Source organism: Rhinopithecus roxellana, chromosome 11 (assembly GCF_007565055.1).
Source record: "Rhinopithecus roxellana isolate Shanxi Qingling chromosome 11, ASM756505v1, whole genome shotgun sequence".
In the NCBI taxonomy this organism is placed as follows: domain Eukaryota; kingdom Metazoa; phylum Chordata; class Mammalia; order Primates; family Cercopithecidae; genus Rhinopithecus; species Rhinopithecus roxellana.
In genome coordinates this window covers 78,588,876-78,604,026 of record NC_044559.1, presented here as the reverse complement: position 1 = coordinate 78,604,026, position 15,151 = coordinate 78,588,876, and the positions used below count along the sequence as shown (strand labels likewise).

General features: G+C 36.6%; 1 pseudogene; it reads right to left on the bottom strand.

The window, feature by feature from the left end:
* LOC115900313 overlaps window positions 1–14,854 on the bottom strand; it is a 113,107-nt pseudogene extending 98,253 nt beyond the window's left edge.
* Between the last annotated feature and the right edge of the window lie 297 nt (window positions 14,855–15,151).

Here is a 15,151-nt window from a genome sequence, read left to right as displayed (position 1 = left end):
AAGAAGGAGTAACAGAATAGATGAAAGGAGTTGAATTTTTCTTAGCTTTAGTTCGGTAGAGTTTTCCCCTCAGACTATGGCCCATGACTCTGGAAGGGGCGGCGGCACTTTCTTGACTAGGGTGTGATGGGTCCATCCTTTTTCTGATGTCCACACTGCGGTTTCAGTAGTTAGGAGCACTAGGTAAGGTCCTTCGAAGGCCAGTTCAAACTTTTGATTTTCTCCAACTTTTGACAATGACGTGGTCCCCAGGCTGACATTGGTGTGCTGGAAACTCTAGGGGTGGCACATGTGCTAAAAGACCTTTTGTTCTGAGGGAAGGGAAAGTGGAAGAAAAACCAAGTATATAATTTCTGAGAAACTGATCTTTTGTTTCAAATGTAGGGAGATCAGTAGTTGAATGTAGATAAGGCAATCCATAAAGCATCTCATAAGGGGATAGGCCTATGTCTTTTCAGGGAGCAATTCAGACTCTCAACAGTGTAATAGGCCTTCTTACCTTACTTGATGAAGGTAGGTGTCAGAGAGTATGATATTCACATGTTATATCCAGTACCTGGGCTCATTTCTTAATGACATGTACAGTGAAATGAGTCCTATTATCTGAATCAATGTTTTCTATTAATCTAAACTTGGTTATAATAGTTTCAGCTAATGCCTTGACTACACTATTAACAATTGTACTTGAAAAGAAAATAGCTTCTACCCAATGAGTAAGGTGATCTACTATTACTAATAAATACTTTAGACAACCAATTGGAGGCATGTCTATGCAAGCAATCTGGATATTCTGGAATGGCGTTAAGCCTGGATTCCTTCCCCTGAGGGGTAATGTTTTTATAGCTTGTTTATTAGTTTTCTTACATGCTAAGCAACTATCTGTAACTTGTTTGGCCAGGGTATAAATTTCTATACCGCTATAAGCTCTCAGAACTACATCACACATGCCTTGGGGTCCCCAGTGGGTCCTCTTGATGCAGTTGGAACAATATTTCCCCTCATAAGATGTTTGGATAACAATTTTCTCTGGTTTAGCACTCTCCTTTTTCCTTCTGAATTTTTTTAGCACCTATTTTTATTAGTTTTTAGACAAAGAAAGCCAAATGTCATTTTATATTTGACAATGCTTTCTGTATGATTTTACAGCAGATAAGCTAAATTTTACTTTTATATTAGTGTACTATTAATGTTAAACTCAATTTTTGTAAAACCTGGTAAACATTATTTATCCAATTTTAATGTCTGACTATAAGTTAAGATTTTTATAGACTCTTTTTAACCCTTTATAATTTTTGTTAAAGAGCAGGTTAGTGCTTAAAAAAAAAAAAAAAAACAAAAAACTGTTATGCTTTTTATGTCCAGTTCACAGAAAAACTGGATGATACCCCTTTAACTTTAGCCAGTGTTTACCACAGAATTTTCTTTATAATTAACATTTCAAAGTTTGCTTAAACCTTCAAAACAATTTTTTAAATCTTTTAATGTAGGTAAAATTCACATTTTTATGCCTCCTCATAATCCTTTTACCAAAAGTATATTTTACTTTCCTTACACGCCTAGCACGTAAACTATTTCTTCAATAGTTTTACATTCAGGAGGCCTAATTACTTTTAATTTATACAACAATTCTTGCATAAATTCCCTTTTATAGCATTTTTCATGACTTTCACAGACAGTCTTCGACGTGGCTCAACTTTCTGACTTGTAAACATCCCTTTCTTTAAAGAACCAGTTAATCTATTTTAGGACAAGAATTTACCACATAACATTTCTTTTACACAAATTCTCCCTTCCCCGCACTTTTTTTTTGTCAAAGATGATAACTGTTCTTTTGCAAAGTGAACTTCCTTCATGTCCATGGACTAGATTGCCTAAGGCCACAAGATTGAAAGTTAGGATAATACATGTTACACTGTTAATTTTTGGCTAACTTTATTTTTGTTGAAAACCTTGTAAGTTTGGGATTTTAATTATCCTTTGCTATTAATAACACTTCGTTCGGTCTAAATTTTTTTTCCAAATGTATAAGCCACTTCAAAGGCATACTTAGAACTGGTGTAGATGGTTCTTCCCTGGTTCTGTGAGTACCTTAAGGCTTGGCTGAGTGCAAACAACTCACACGTTTGAGCAGACCAATTATTATGCAATTTTCCTAACTCTATTTCTACAAGAGTTTCCCAGTCAATTACTGAATACCCATTCTGTCTTCTTCCCTCAATCACCCAGCTGGCACCACCTATAAATAAGTGTCGTCCCATCCTGAAGGGAGTTCCTCTTAGGTCTGGTTGGGCCTTTGTAAGGTAATTAATTAAGACTTAGATCCCCTGTTAGGAAACCTGCTGTGTTAAGTTAATTATCAGTGGCTAATGTGAAATCATACTTTTCTAACAGAATAGCATCATACTTCAAGATTCTTGAGTCAGTAAGCTACCTTTTTGCTTTTTTTGACTTAGGATAGTTCTGAATTGGTAAGATGTGCTCACAATGAGGTTTCCTCTAAAAGTTATTTTTCTACTTTCTTCTGTTAGCAAAGCAGTTGCTACTAAAGACTGAAAGCATTTGGACCATCCGTGGGTTACTAGGTTAAGAATTTTTGATAGGAAGGCTAGGGGTTGTCACTGCTTTGGGGTATTTCTAAGGCTACGCCCTTGTTTACACTGAAAACAAGATGGAATGGCTGCTTCAGGAGGGTAAAGCTAGGACAGGGGCAGTTACTAACAGATGTTTTGACTTTTCCACCTGTCGGATTTCTGGTAATTGGCAAATGAGGGTGTTCGGCCCATCTTGTGTGAGGTTTTTTTATAAGGGTTTTGTTTTTAGGGCATAAGAGTGTATCCACAGATGACAGTTTCCAACTAATCTTAAAATTTTCTAAGTGCTTGTTTAGTCTCTGGCGGAGGCATGGATATGATGCCTTCAATCTGTTCAAGCTCAATGTGCTGTTTACCTTTGGTAATTAAATGACTTGTTCTAATATTTGACTAAATAAATTTGGAGACTCTGTAAACCCTTGGGGTAAGATTGTCTGTGGGTATTGGCTATTTTCAACTGGAGCGAGGGTCTTCTCACTCAAAGGCAAATAGGTCCTGGCTCTCCTCTGCCAATGGACAAGCCCAGAAGGCATTTTAAGAATCTATTATCGTAACAACAGAGTGGGTAATTTGGACTATCTGATTAATAGCTCTAAGGTCTTGCACTGGTGTGACGCATCTGGCTTCTTTACAGGCAGTATTGGAGTGTTATAGGGTCACGGAGAAGGCCTTCAATGATCACTTACAGGTTTTGAATTTACCCTGGCTTTTAAAGGAATAGGGCACATTGCTTTCACTTTACTACTCTCTCTCTCTCCTTTCTTTTTATCCTTCTAATATTTTAACACTAGGCCTAGGGCATTATCAGGGGAATATTATTGTTGTTAGCTTTATCCTTCACCTTACTTGGGGTATTTTCCGTTTTGGGGGTGAGGCTCAATTTCCCTTACCAGAAATGTTTCACATTTTGGGATGAGGCTCAATTCCCTTACGGAAATACCTTGCCTTTTGGGGTGAGGCTCAATTTCCCTTACTAGAAATGTCTCACCTCTTTTTAATCCCCAAGATATCCTGACTAAGGAATACTTCACCGCCCCCCATGGCTTTTCTTTCCTTAGTCCCAACTAAGGAATGCCTTACCACCCCTGTAGCTTCTCTTTCCTTGGTATGGCCCAACCAAGGACTGCTTCATTGCCCCTGCGTTTTTTCTTTCCTTAGTCCTGACCACCAAGGAAATACTTTACCAGTTCCTCCAGTGTTTCCTTCCTTGGCTTGTGCACGAAGTTGTCTGGTCCACGGAGTACGTGAAGATCCTTTACTCCAGGTCACCAGCCGGTTTCTTTCTGCATTGCTGAGAGTTCGGGTTTATTCAACACAGCAGAGTTTCAGTTCCTCATCCCTGAGGTCACCACAATGAGGCAGCAGGGCGCCTCCTTATGAGAGAGGACTGGAGACCACCCCCAGAGGAGAATAGGTCCCTGTATGGGCCACCAAATTGTTAGAAATGCAAAATACTTGTTCCCTGGTCCTGCAAAGAAATAGAACTTGAATATAAATTTAATTTTCTCAGCAAGACAATTTTTATCTTCTGCAGAAGGAGTGCTCCTTGCAGGTGGAACAATGGCGAGAGCACACCTGGACAGAGGAGGGGAGGAGGTTCTTATTCCTGATCAGGTAACCTCTACTGCTGTGTCATTCCCCTATTAGCTAGGGTTGGACTGCACAGTCTAAACTAATTCTGATTGGCTATTTTAGAAAAAGAGCAGCAGTATGAGCTGAAGTGGTGGGATAAGTAGTTTAGGGGGAAGGGCGGTTACAGAACTGGTGGTTCAGGATGAGTCAGGATGGAGCAGGTAACCAGGGGTGACTCGGGTCAAAGCAGGTGACAAGGGGAACAGATGTGAACTGCTGATTAGGACTGGTAAGAAAGTTGTTTACTGAAACTGGGAGCAAGGGGGCAAAGAGAATCAGGAAGTTAAACTTTAAAACGGAAAATCAAAGAATAAGATAGCTGAACATACTGACATACTGATTCCTTGAAGAGAAACTTGGAATTCACTATATTTAACACTTATATAAAGACCCTTGTGATTACATGAAACCCACCAGCTTAATCTCTTTATGTCAAGACATTATTTAGCCTACCATACTATTATTATACCCATTTGAACAACCAAACAACTGCACTGATGATCTGTTAAGTATCTTGTTCAAGGTCACACAGCTTTTTAAGTGTCAGAGCCAACAGTTGAAAAATGACAATCTAACTGGAAAGTAGAAGGTGCTAACGACTTTGCTAAATCTCTGCACTTATTTTTATTGTTTATATTTCATCCCTAAAATACATGTTTCATATGAGCAGAGAACTTTCTTGGCTCACTAACGAATACCAGCCGCCTGAAACACTGTTTAGAAGATATTGGCTAAATAAATACTAGATAAATTAATGACTACTTAGTGAATGAATGAATGAATGTGGCATAAAGGAGCATGTGAATTTGTTTATTCTCTTATAAAGCCAATGGGACTATATTCATAGAAATGTGTGTAAACACCTCCATCCTTCAAACAGTTTCACTTCTTGAGTATTAATGGATATCACTGAATGTATATATTAATTACTCTATATATGAATGCTTATTTTATGATTGTTTGTAATAGATTTGAAACAAAAATCTTCCTGGAGGTTGTAAATAAATTATGGTGGATATTAAAAATGGAAAAGTATGCATAGTTTCAAATGATTTTCATAATTATATAATGATGAAGTTTTTATTGTATGGCAGACACTATTTTAATCATATGAAAACATTAATTTAGTTCTTATAACAATACAATGAATTTGGTACAATTATAATTCATCTTCATTTAACAGATAAGGTCACAGAGGAATAGAGATGTTTATTAACGTGTTCAATGTTACAAGGCAAATAAGTGACACAGCTGGAGTAAATAGAAGATCTGACTCCAGAGTCTGCTCCCAAGCTCTATTTCTGGGGAGTCTCAACTGCACAATCCTCCTAGGCTCTGGCTCTGAGAGACATGGCCTCCCTTCTTCCACCTCATGCTATCCTGATATCTATGTTCTCCTTTCCATTGTTCTTCAATGCTATTCCAGATCTGGGTAGAAAAGCCTTAGCTTCACAGTCCCTCAATAATAATGAAATGGGTTTTTCCTTATCCCCCCTCAGGATGTGTGACAGTGGTGTGGCTCACTTCCTTGGTGCTTTGCTGCTCAAGGGAGCGTGGAGATTGGCAGGTATGAGGCTGTGGAGAGTGCTTTTTGGACTCTGGCCCAATGGCAGCATGTAGGGCTGTCTGTGACTCCTGAAGCCCAAGTGGGCGGTGTTACAGTGTGCTTTTTCAGCTTTGCTCTCTGCAGATGGCTTGTGTTAATCAGCTCAGCTAGACCCTCTGCCTTATTGCAAGAACATAGGGCTTTCTGTATCCTGGGTTCTTGCCCTAGTTACCAGAGAAATGAGATCCCATGTGGGTTTGGAGGATGAGTGCTAAGTTTCATTGTGTGGTGGAGGTAGCTCTCAGAGAGATGGATTAAGATTTAGAGGGAAATGGGGTGGGAAGGTGGTCTTCCCCTGGAATAGGGCTGGCCCGTGGCTGGACTCTCCTCCAAGCACCCCCAGATGAATTCCCCTTGGCGCCATACTACCTGTACCCCGATAACTTATGGAAAAATAAAAAAGAATAAATAAATCTGTAACATTAAAAAATAAATAAATAAAACTGATGCACCCTCTCTCCCAAAGAAAAAGAAAAGAGCACAGGGAACAACATAAGGGCTTACATAGTGCTAGTAAGAGTTTCTGTAACCATCCTCCAGAGAGAAATAGCTCTAATTCATTGGATATCAGGTAGAGTGTTCAAAGCATATTTCCTCAGTAAAACGGAAAAAAATAATCCATAGGCTAACAGCTGCTCTGGTGTGCTCTAATAAAGTTAAGTACAAACCTCAAAAGGATAAAACTGTTTTCCAGTAACTTAACTACATTTTGGAAGAACACACAAAAGTATTTATAAGATCATACAAATTATGATCTATTCCAGGGGAAGACCAGCTTCCCACCCCATCTCCCTCTAAATCTTAACATAAAATCACAATGGTTTCTATCCAAACAAGAATTATCAGACATGCAAGCAAAAGGGAAGATACGAGGAAAAAAGTAATATATAGAATTAGGTTTAAAAATTAAACAATGATTGAATTCATGACAAGGAAAATAAGATAGTTGTAACTGAATATCTAGATTCCATGTGTTCAAGAAAGCAGAGGGAAGACTGGCCATACTACTCATCAAAAGGGGATATATATATATATAAAAAAACACAGATTGAAAACCTAGAGAAAAAAATGCAAGATCTGAAATGAAAAGCACACTGGATCAAATTGTGGATTAGAAACTACAAAAAAAAATAAGTGATTGAAAACATAAGAGAAGAAACTATTCTAAATTAAACCCAGGGGGAAAAAAAGACTGAAATAAAATGACCAAAGAACAAATAAGTGGTGGGACAACTTCAACTAAATTTTAAAATGTGCAATCATTGCTCATAAATGTGAATAAAAGAAGTACGAAAAATATAATAGCTATATTTTCCCCAAAAGACAATCTTAAAAGCAACCAAAAGGGATTTTAAACGTGGGCAAGTGAACTTAAGGTGTATGGTCTTTCTTAATTCTCTCTTTTTTTTTTTTTTTTTTTTTTTTTAATGCACACAGTGTTAAGTTGTTGTCAGCTTAAAATAATGAATTATAAGATAGTATTTTCAAGTGCTATGGTAACCTCAACCCCCCGCCCATAAAAAAATACAATGGAGACACAAAAGTTAAAAACATGAAGCTAACTTATATGGTCAGGGAAAATAACCTTCATTAAAATGAAGACAAGGAAAAAAAAGAAAGAAGGAAGAAAAGACTAAAAAACAAACAAAAGCAAATAACAAAATGACAGGAGTAAGTCCTTACTTATCAACGATAATATTGAAAACAAACTTTGTAGAGTGGCTAAATGGATTAAAAATAACCCAATGATCTGTGGACTAAAAGAAACATATTTCACCTATAAAGACACATAGACTGAAAATAGAAAGATGGAAAAAGATATTCCAAGCCAATGAAAACCAAAAAAGAGCAGTATTGCTATACTTATATCAGAAAAAACAGATTTCAACACAAAAACTATAAGAGACAAGGTCATTATATAATGATAACAGGGTCATTCAGCAAGAGGATGTAACAATTTTAAATATATATTCACCCAACACTAAGGTATCCAGATATACAAAGAAAATATTAGAGTTAAAGAGGGAAATAGGCCCCAATAAAATAATAGGAGGAGATTTCAACTCCTCATTTTCAATATTGGAGAGAATTCCAGACAGAAAATCAATAAAGATACATCAAACTGAATCTGCACTGTAAAACAAATGGATCTAATAGATATTTATAGAACATTTTATTCAAGAGCTACAGAATACACATTCTTTTCTTTAGCACACAGATCATTCTCAAGGATAAACTATATGTTAGGTCACAAAATAGTTCTTAAAACAGTCACATAATTTGAAAGAATATCAAGCATCTTTTTTGGCTGCAATAGAATAAAACTAGAAATCAATAACAAGGGGAATTTTGGAAACTATTGCCATACATGGAAATTAAACAGTATGCTTCTGAATGACTAGTGAGTCCATGAAGAGATTAAAAAGGAAATTGAAAAATTTCTTGAAACAACTGATAATGGAAACACAGCATATGAAAACCTGGGGTCTACAGCAAACCAGTACTAAGACGGAAGTTTATAGTTACAAGTTCCTACATTAAAAAGAGGAAAAACTTCAAATAAACAATCTAATGATACATTTTAAAGAACTAGAAAAGCAAGAACAAACCAAACCCAGAATTAGTAGGAGGAAAGAAATAATAAAGATCAGAGTAGAAAGAAATGAAATTGAAATGAAAAACAATACAAAAGGAAAACTGATGGACCCAAAGGAAAATACTAAGAGAAACAGACGATTGGGATTCTCACAGTGGAAATATAAGTTGTCAACAATGACATTGGTACAAGACATAAAACGTAAACCTTGATGCATAAACACAGACTTTGGATAAGTTATTTTTAAAATAAATGATCAATGAAGCAAAAAGTTGTTGTTTTTTTTTTTTTTTTTTTTTTTTTTTTTTTGGTGTGGGGGAAGTTAAACAAATTGATGAACCATTAGCCAGACTAAGTAGGAAAAAAAGTAAGAAAATCCAAGTGAATGAAATCAGAAATGAAAAAGGAGACATCACAACTGATACCAAAGAAACTCGAAGGATCATTAGTGGCTTATATGAGCAACTATATGACAATAAATTATGAAATCTAGAAGAAATAAACAAATTCCTAGATATATAGAACATACCAAGACTGGATCATGAAGAAATAAAAAAGCGTGAACAGACCAATAACAGGTAACAAGATGGAAGCCGTAATAAAAAGTTTTCCGCTAAAGAAAGACCTGGGACCTGACAGCTTCACTGCTGAATTCTACCAAATACTTAAAGAAGAATGAATACCAATCCTACTCAAAACATTCCAAGAAACAGAGGAGATGGGAAGACTTCCAAAGTCATTCTTTGAGACTGGTATTACTCTGATACCAAAATCAGACAAAGACACACAAAAAAAGAAAACTGTAGCTCAATATCTCTGATGAATATTGATGCAAAAATCCTCTACAAAATACTAGCAAGGTGAATTCAACAATACATTATAAAGATCATTCATCATGACCAGGTAGGATTTATCCCTGGGGTGTAAAGATGGTTCTACACACTCAAATCAATCAATGTGATACATTATATTCACAGAATGAAGCATTAAAAACAATATAATCATTTCAATTGATGCTGAAAAAGCATTTGATACAATTTAACATCCCTCCATGAAGAAAACCCTCAAAAAACTGGGGATAGAAGGAATATACTTCAACATAAAATCCTTATACAACAGACACACAACTAGTATCATATTGAATGGAGAAAAACTGAAAGCCTTTTCTCTGAGATCTGAAACACAGTAAAGATGCCCACTGTCATCATTGTTACTCTAGATAGTACTGTAGGTCCTAGCTAGAGCAATCAGACAAAAGAAAGACATAAAGGGCACCCAAATTAGAATGGAAGATATCAAATTATCTTTATTTATTTATTTTTCCATCAGTTATTGGGGTACCGATGGTATTTGGTTACGCGAATAAGTTCTTTAGTGGTGATTTGTGAGATTTTGGTGCATCCATCACCTGAGCAATATACATTGCACCATGTTTGTAGTCTTTTATCTCTCACCCACTTCCCACTCTTTCCCCCAAATACCCACAATCCGTTTTATCATTCTCATGCGTTTGCATCCTCATAGCTTAGGTCCCACATATCAGTGAGAACATATGAAGTTTGGTTTTCCATTCCTGAGCTACTTCACTTAGAATAATAGTCTTCAATCTCATCAGGTTGCTGCAAATGCTGTTAATTCACTCCTTTTTATGGCTCAGTAGTATTCCATCATATATATATATATGATGGTATATATACATGATGGTATATACATGTGGTGTGTGTGTGTGTCTGTGTGTGTGTGTGTGTATGTGTGTGTGTGTATATATATATATATATATATATACACACATACACACACCACAGTTTCTTTATCCACTCATTGATTGATGGACATTTGCATTGGTTCCACAATTTTGCAATTGTGAATTGTGCTGATATAAACATGCACGCATGTGCAAGCATCTTTTTCATATAGTGACTTCTTTTCCTCTGGATAGATACCCAGTAGTGAGATTGCTGGATCAAATGGTAATTCTACTTTCAGTTCTTTAAGGAAGCTCCACACTGTTGTCCTTAGTGGCTGTACTAGTTTACGTTCCCACCAGCACTGTAGAAATGTTTCCTGATCACCGCATCCATGCCAACATCTACTGTTTTTTAATTTTTTTGATTATGGCCATTCTTGCAGGAGTGAGTTGGTATTGCATTGTGGTTTTGATTTGCATTTCCTTGATCATTAGTAATGTTGAGCATTTTTTTCATAAGTTTGTTGGCCATTTGTATATCTTCTTTTGAGAATTGCCTATTCATGTCCTTACCCACTTTTTGATGGGATTGTTTGTTTTTTCTTACTGATTTGTTTGAGTTTGTTGTAGCTTCTAGATATTAGTCATTCCTTAGATGTATAGATTGTGAAGATTTTCTCCTACTCTGTGAGTTGTCTGTTTACTCTGCTGACTGTTCCTTTTGCTGTGCAAAAGCACTTTAGTTTAATTAAGTTTGAACAATTTATCTTGGTTTTTATTGCATTTGCGTTTGGATTCTTGGTCATGAAATCCTTGCATAAGCCAATGTCTAGAAGTGTTTTTTTCAGTGTTATCGTCTAGAATTTTTACAGTTTCAGGTCTTAGATTTAAGTCCTTCATCCATCTTGCATTGGTTTTTGTATAAGGTAAGAGATGAGGATCCAGGTTCATTCCCCTACATGTAGCTAGCCAATTATCCCAATACCATTTGTTGAAAAGAGGGTCCTTTCCCTATTTTAGGTTTTTGTTTGCTTTGTCAAAGATTAATTGGTTGTAAGTATTTGGGTTTATTTCTGGGTTATCTATTCTGTTCCATTTGTCCTTGTGCCTATTTTTATACCAGTATCATGCTGTTTTGGTGATTATGGCCTTATAGTATAGTTTCAAATTGGGTAGTGTGATGTGTCCAGATTTCTTCTTTTTGCCTAGTCTGCTTTGGCTATGTGGGTTCTTTTACGGTTTGGTTTGATATGAATTTTAGAATTGTTTTTTTTTCTAATTATGTGAAGAATGATGGTAGTATTTTGATGGGACTTGCATTACATTTGTAGATTGCTTTTGGCAGTACGGTCATTTTCACCATATTCGTTGTACCCATCCCAGAGCATGGGATGTATTTCCATTTGTTTGCCTCATCTATATTTGTTTCAGCAGTGTTTTGTAGTTTTCCTTGCAGAGGCCTTTTGACTTCTTGGTTAGGTATATGCTTAAGTATTTTATTTTATTTTTGCAGCTATTGTAAAAGGGGTTAGGTTCTTGATTTGATTCTCTGCTTGGTCGCTGTTGGTGTATAGGAGAGCTACTGGTTTGTGTACATTTATCTTGTATCTGGAAACTTTACTGAAATCTTTTATCAGTTCTGGGAGCTTTCTGGGGAGTCTTTAGGGTTTTCAAGGTAAAGGATCATATTGCCGGCAAACAGTGACAGTTTGACTTCCTCTTTACTGATTTGGATGCCCTTGATTTTTTTCTCTGGTCTTATTGCTCTAACTAGAACTTCCAGTACTATGTTGAAGAGGGGTGGTGAGAGTGGGGGTCCTTGTCTTGTTTCTGTTTTCAGGGGCAATGCTTTCAACTTTTTCCCACTCAGTATTATGTTGACTGTGGGCTTGTCATTGATGGCTTTTATTACATTGAGTTATGTCCCTTGTATGCCAGTTTCACTGAGGCTTTTAATCATAAAGCGATGCTGGTTTTTGTCAAATGCCTTTTCAGCATCTAGTAAGATAATCATGTGATTTTTGCTTTTAATTCTGTTTATATGGTGTATCACATTTATTGACTTGCATATGTTAAACCATCCTTGCATCACTGGTATGATACCCACTTAATCATGGTGGATTATCTTTTTGATATGCTGTTGAATTATGTTAGCTAGTATTTTGTTGAGAAGTATTCTTAAATGAAGTATATTCTTAAATGTTCTCTGGTGAAGTGTTCCGGAAGAGATAAACCACATTTATGCTATGGAGAAAGCATAGTTCTTTAACTCTTTCTGAAAATGAACTCAAATCTTGTGTTCATGATTTTTGATTTGAAAACAAAGAAACAAAGTTGAAGCAAAAGGATTAAGTGACATTGTATACCCACACTGTATGCACTGTTATGCCTATATAAACACAGCACAGGTACACAGCAGCAATCTTGGCTCTCTCCTCCAAATAATCCCTCCTCTACATCAGGACTGACATCAACCATCTATAATGAAAGATCAGGTCACCACTGAAATTTTCCAGTGTTATCTGTGAAGATGGCTGACTGTTAAGGTCAGTGATGCAGAGTAGAGTCATCCACCCTTGGTTCTTCTCAACTCCTGCACCAGACAGTGGGCTTCCCCTTGAACATGCTTCCCCAGTGTTCCTCTTCACTACCCCACAATTCCATAAGGTCACGAGCAAGAAGAGCCAGATCTCCTTACATGTCTTTCCGTTGCTAAAAATGATCCTAACAGGAAGAGAAACAAAAACAAGGAGGGAGGTCCTAGGCAAGAAAGAGGGAGCTGATTTTCAACAGCCACACAGATGGGCCAAGGTCAGTTTTAGGAGTTCTTCAAGTGTTTGTTTTCCACTCCCTTTCTGCCTCATTACCCATACAAAGGCAGGCGCACACACACACACACACACACTCACACACACCCCTACCAACTCCTTCCTAGCTTTTTTTGGATACTTGGAAAATACCTTTTCCAGAAAACCCCTCTCCATGATCAATTACCACTTCATGTTCATGCAATTCCAGGATAAGCTTTATGTCAAAATACACAGTGAACACTGGGACATAGACTTTTGAGAACTGGGAAAGGAGATATATATACACATATTTGATGATGATTACTCTAGTTGTCACTTATGGATGGCCTGCAATGTGCCATGAAATGGCCCAGACAACCGGTAGACATTGAAATTTATCCTCACATCAATACACTCAGCATGTTTCTTTGCCTTGTTTTGCAAATAAAAAAACTGAGGTCAGACAATCTCAAATTCATTTTCAGGGTCCTACAGTCAATATATAGAAGATCCACATTTGAATCTCTACTTATTCAAACTCTTACAGTTGAGCGATTAATCAGTACCCTCAAGGTAATCCTTTTTGTGTGTGACTAACATGTATTGTAATTCATATGTAGCATCATTTTTAATACACACATGTTTCTATGAGATGAGCATTATTACCCCATTTTACAAAGGCAAGATTGTATTAATGATTAAAAAATGGTATTTTTATTTTATTTTGTTTTATTTTATTATACTTTAAATTCTGGGATACATGTGCTGAACGTGCGGGTTTGTTACATAGGGATACATGTGCCATGGCTGTTTGCTGCACCTATCAACCCATCATCTAGGTTTAAGCCCCACATGCATTAGGTATTTGTCCTAATGCTCTCCCTTCCCTTGCCCCCAACCCCCTGACAGAGCCCGGTGTGTGATGTTCCCCTCTCTGTGTCCGTGTGTTCTCATTGTTCAACTCCACTTATTAGTGAGAACATGAGGTATTTGGTTTTCTGTTCCTGTGTTAGTTTGCTGAGGATGGTTTCCAACTTCATCAATGTCCCTGCAAAGGACATGAGCTGATCCTTTTTATGGCTGCGTAGTATTCCATGGTGCACATTTGCCACATTTTCTTTATCCAGTCTATCATTCATTGGCATTTAAGTTGGTTGCAATTGTTTGCTATTGTAAATAGTGCTGCAATAAACATACCTGACCATGTATCTTTATAGAAGAATGATTTATAATCCTTTGGGTATATACCCAGTATTGGGATTGCTGGGTGAGATGGTATCTCATTGTGGTTTTATTTGCGTTTCTCTAATGACCAGTGATGATGAGCTTTTTTTCACATGTTTGTTGGCTGCAAAAATGTCTTCTTTTGTGAAGTGTCTGTTCATATACTTTGCCCACTTTATGATGGGGTTGTTTATTTCTTGTAAATTTGTTTAAGTTTTTTTGTAGATTCTGGATATTAGCCTTTTGTCAGATGGATAGATTGCAAAAATTTTCTCCCATTATGTAAGCTGCTGTTCACTACGATGATAGTTTCCCTTGCTGAGCAGAAGCTCTTTAGTTTAATTAGCTCTCATTTGTCAATTGTCAATTGTGGCTTTTGTTGCCATTGCTTTTGGTGTTTTAGTCATGAAGTCTGTGCCCATGCCTATGTCCTGAATTGTATTGTCTAGGTTTTCTTCTAGGGTTTTTATGGTTTTAGGTTTTACATTTAAATCTTTAATCCATCTTGTGTTAATTTTTGTATAAGGTGTAAGGAAGAGGTTCAGTTTCTGATTTCCTCATATGGCTAACCAGTTTTCCCAGCATCATTTATTAAGTAGGGAATCCTTTCTCCACTGCTTGTTTTTGTCAGGTTTATTGAAGATCAGATGATTATAGATGTGTGGTATTGTTTCTGAGGCCTCTGTTCTGTTCCACTGGTCTATCTATCCATTTTTGTACCAGTACCATTTTGTTATATTGCAAATATTGAACTAAGACAGGCCATCAGTATATTTCTGCTTTTATTTCTGGGGAAAGAAATATTCTGTGTGACTAACCTAAGCAGCGTATGATTTCATAAATGGAATTGTAGGTCTGTCAGGAAATAAAGTTTAGGTCAACTGATCTGCAGTTTCTGCCAAACCATACAGTTGTTTTTGTTTTTGTTTTCTAACACTGTACTGTCCAGTTTCTCTTTTGGCTAACTTTATAATATAGTATATTTTTTAAAATTTAGTGTAATTAGATATGCTAGCACATAATTTG